The following is a 4,831-nucleotide window of genomic DNA, read 5'->3' as shown; positions in this document are numbered from 1 at the left end:
ATCACCATGACTTGCAACTAAAATGAAAATTCCATCATGCATGTGTAGAAAAATTAAAAAAAAAAGTCTAGGTAGTCAAGATTCACTGAATCCAAACTATGCAATAAAAGCTCGCTCTTTATGGGGCATTTGGGATATAAATATTGGTTATTGTACCTCTTTTCTCACCCTTTGAAGCTCATGTGCTTATTTTAGAAAGCCAATTTTGAAATAGTGAGCCTAAAAAAGCTGATCAGCTGTGCTTGCTCCCCTTTATGTCAACCTGATTTTCCTCCTGGTTAGTGCAGTACATTAGGTGGGGGAGAATTGCACCATAAAATTCTCTCTTTCCCTCCTATGATGATTCTCTACCAGAAGCTTACTGCATGAAGAAAAAACACATCTCCTAAACAGCTCAAACATCTGCTGAAGAAAAAATAATCCTCTCCCAAACAGCAAAATCATCTGCACATTGAAAGAGATATAATGATGCTACATGGAATTAATTTTTTCAATACAAGATACAGAGGTGTTCACATTTCTAGCATTCTGAATGGCTGGTATTGGGTTAGGGATGCACTTAATCCCTTCCCACAAATCACAACTACAGCTGGAAAACATTATTTTGACAGCTGTAGACCCTAACTCATTAGACTCTTGCATATGTCCAGCCTTGCTATTTATCTCAAGTTTCCTGTGTGTCTGGGTTGACGTGAACTAGCTTTGTCAATTTGTTGATCTACTACTGTTGGTCTGAATTTTTTTCAATACAAGGTCTGAGTTTATACTAAGGCATGAGGACCTCCTCAGGCTGCACTTTGTAATAAATCTGCCCATTTTTCTATTCACTTCGATCTACAGAGCTTCAGCTTCTAGACAAACACTTCAACCAAAAAGGGTCAGAAAGAGCACAGCACACCAGCAAACTCTGCCAGATGTGACCAATGTTTTACAATCAAACCATACTTTGGAGACAAATCTTGACCTCCTGTCGAAAAATGAAGACAGAATAACTAGCATATTAAACTAAGCAAAATCATGGAAGGCTTCTTTGTGAAGTGAAATAGAAGAACAGGAGTCAATAAATCTAATGGGATAAAGCAAAATGTGTACAATCTGCCTCTTATCAAAACTGATATTTGGGTCAGATATTAATAAATTCAGAATACAAGAATGTAGCAGGTTTAAGTGATAGAAATCTTCACCCTTTTGGAACATTTTAAAAAAATCAACATACCCCCTTAAATATAAAACATCAAACTTTAAAAGCCCATGATAGAATTCTGGTGAAAATGGAGGGAAAAGCCAGCACTACACCAAGTATCAGATATCACTTGTGCAAATCTACAACACTGAAAAGCTTTGCCAGACCTAAAGAGTAGCTACCCCTTGCAATTTAAGCAATAACAATCAGAAAACTTCTCAAATAAATGACAAGCCATAGGTCTGTAGCAACAAGTGTTTTGATAATGTTTAAAAAGTGCTGAAGGGCCTCATTTCTATTGAACATTTGAGCCACACAACAAAAAAGACCATCTTGCCAGCTGCTTTGCAACAAAAAAAGCAGACAAAGCCACAAAAAAATGCAGATTGTTACCAACAAGTGTGATGATTTTGTTTTCTAATGAAAGCATAGATACAGGTAATATTTTGATATTAAAACATAATGTATAAAACACTTGCACAGATGGAATAACCGGGCTGTAGTGTAACGTTAAAAACCAACTGTTTCAAAAAACTGCTGAATCAACAGAACAATCCCAACAGCACATAATACCAAATAAATGACCACTGTTGACATAATGTACAACTTTGCATAAGTACTCGAGGGAAAAAAAAAAAAAGAGAGAGATGGGAGACTTTCTCTGTGCTACATTTAACAGCACAAAAGTCACAGCTGCTTTGCAGCCTGCCTGTTGGCAGAAATCCAGCAACACTCTCCAAAAAGAGTACTAGATTGGTTGTCTATTTACACCATTTCAGAAATTATGTTACATATTTATATATAAGTTTTTGAAACCATTTTTTACATATCAACACAATAGTTGAATGCCATTTTGTCTTGATTTGGAAGCAGGAGAGGTACAGCAAAATCAGGTTATTTGAATATGCTCAAGAAGACTGCAACATTTTATTCCAGCGGTAAAAATGACCTCATAGACACAAACACACACACATAAGCATACATCACATGAATGCACTCTCACACTCTTGTTCATTTTTATAAAGTTCTGATTGGGTGTAACCTTCATGGTCTTCTTTTAAGTGCAAAGAGCAAACTTTTTATCAGACTACTAATATTAGAGTACTCAAGAACCTCACACATACAGAGATTTTTGAAAACAGATTTTAGTGACTAAAGTCCTTCCCTCTAAAGCTGTTGTATTGCATTCGGAGAGTCTAGCAAAAACACCCAATAAAAAGCACCAATGTGTGCACATGTATTCTGACAGAATGGACAAGCTGTAAGGGTTTGTTATAACTATCCAGCAGATTATTTTATCTCAACGAATTGTACCCGATTAAGACACCCTGTGTGGATCACACTCATTATGAATATTATATCTTGACCATAAACATAATTCTGTTAAAATTTCTCCAGGTTATATGAACATAGAGAAATGTTAGTAAATATCATGCACATGTGTGCGCATGGATACAAGAACAAGGGGTACATTTGACTACAGAGACAATATACACAATTCCCCACATGCATGTTAGTCTAGTCTGCAATTAACTGTGGGTGGACAGAATAATAATAAGCACCAAAGTTATATGTTATTTCCAGTAACAAAACATAGGGTCAGGTGCTGATGTTGCACTTTGCTCAGACAAAAAGCCCTGCAGCACATAAATCCACCAAGTAAGGAGCAAAGAAATGCCATAAAAAAAATCTTCATACAGCAACAGCATCTAGACAATAACCTGCAAATAACAGCTTCGTCCAAACAAGAAGCAGCACAATGCATTGTCTCCTCTTGCTGTTGTATTATTCTGTTTTTAATGGGTTAGAATTTAAAAGGTCAATTAATTCACTAGCTGATGGAATGTCACAGAATTGTCTCTTACTTGATCTTTTATGTCAATGTAAAAACTTCACTAAGCTAAATTTTTTAGCATTAATAAACACAATGCCTATATCAACACAGTTAAATAATACAAAAAACCTCTATCAATACTATTCAAAATATGTTTGAACAGTACACATTTACAAAAGCATTCAAAATGTATAATTCCTTAATCAACGGTCTGTTCAATTAAAAAAAACCCACATAGTTTATCCACATTGTCATTCAGATTATCAGAGACAAAACAATACTGAAGGTATGCAGTGTTTACACTGTCTTTGCTAAGATGAATGGCTGACTTTTTCACTTTGTCTGCTTTGTCATCATTATAAACACCCTAATTCTACTGTGTAAACTTTACTAAGATTTATATTTTTTCAAACATGCTGCACTAAAACCAGACATGAAAGAAATTTCACCATTAATGACAGTTACTTGAGAGAAAAATAGAATTTGAAAATATGCATTCTAACTAGATAACACTTGGGAATATTTTACAGAGTTTGTGTGTAAGTGAGAGAGGGTTTAACTTCTTTTACAAATATTTTTTAAAACAGCCTTAATTCTTGGTTGATTAAAAAAATTCCCAAATCAGACTCTATTCTTAATCAAAAATGAAATGAAGACTTAAGTGTTCTAAAAGTAAGTTACTGAAATACAGGTTGACAAATTATCGACCATGAAGATAAAAGTATTAAAATTTTGTAAAGAGCAAGCTTGCCTCCTTGCGTGCACACATACCAGAAATATTGCCAACCAGATTTGGTGTAGAGTGGTGGTATTATTAATCCACCCACAGATTTTTTAAATCCAGATTGCTAAGTTTCAGTTCCCTGAAGTAAAAAGGCTTTGATAACGTAGGCTTGGCACCGGCAAAATAGGTGACTAGCAGAATATCAAATTAACATACTACACCACAACTACATAATGCTGATCCCTGTTATGCCAATGGGAAAAGAAGAAAAATCCTAAGTCAACTTTAGCCAACAGCTGAAATCAGTGTGTTTAGGGAGAAGCGTGCATCCAGTTTTTATGTCCCTTGTAACCTTCTTTTAGTACAGCTACTATAACTGAAAATACTAAAATCAATGCCAAAGAAACTGAATAAAACATTCATCATTATCTCACAATATACTTTGGACTTCCAACTTCTGAACTGTGGATTTAAGAAAAAAAACTTTCTTGTTGTCAATATAACTGAATAGATGCATCAAAAACCTCCAGGATTGTTTGGGATGTTGCTGGCGAGACATTAAAGTGCTTTATTGACACAATCACAGAAAAGTTATGCTTAACAAAACAATTTTAATCAAGCGATAATATTTGGCTTAGGATGTTTTTATGTTAGGCTACCTGTGCCACCCTAATGAAGTACTCCTAACATTACTTCAACTGAAGGTAAAAGTATTGTTGAACAATCTTTATATTTCCACTAAAGGTCTTACTCTAATAATCACTAAATTTTTTCAGAAGTATTACTGGGCTTCAAAGGGCATTTAAGTATACACACTTTCTGGTCTGCTATCTACAAAAATATATTCATCTTGCCAAAAAGTATTTAACAGTAAATATAAGGTGACCAGACGTTTCGGGGGCGAAAGCGGGACACGTGCCGATGATGGTGTCGTCACCGTCAAAGAACGCCGAAAAAAGTGATTTTTAAAGACAACCGGGACATTTGATGGACTTGCCAGAAAGCCAGAAAGCGGGACATTGGGCGTCCCGCCCGATATTCAGGCGGGACACGAGGTCAAAAGCGGGACGTCTGGTCACCTTAGTAAATA

Source organism: Pomacea canaliculata, linkage group LG3 (genome assembly GCF_003073045.1).
Source record: "Pomacea canaliculata isolate SZHN2017 linkage group LG3, ASM307304v1, whole genome shotgun sequence".
NCBI lineage: Eukaryota > Metazoa > Mollusca > Gastropoda > Architaenioglossa > Ampullariidae > Pomacea > Pomacea canaliculata.
The sequence above is the reverse complement of the archived record's forward strand: the minus strand, read 5'-3'. Positions refer to the sequence as shown.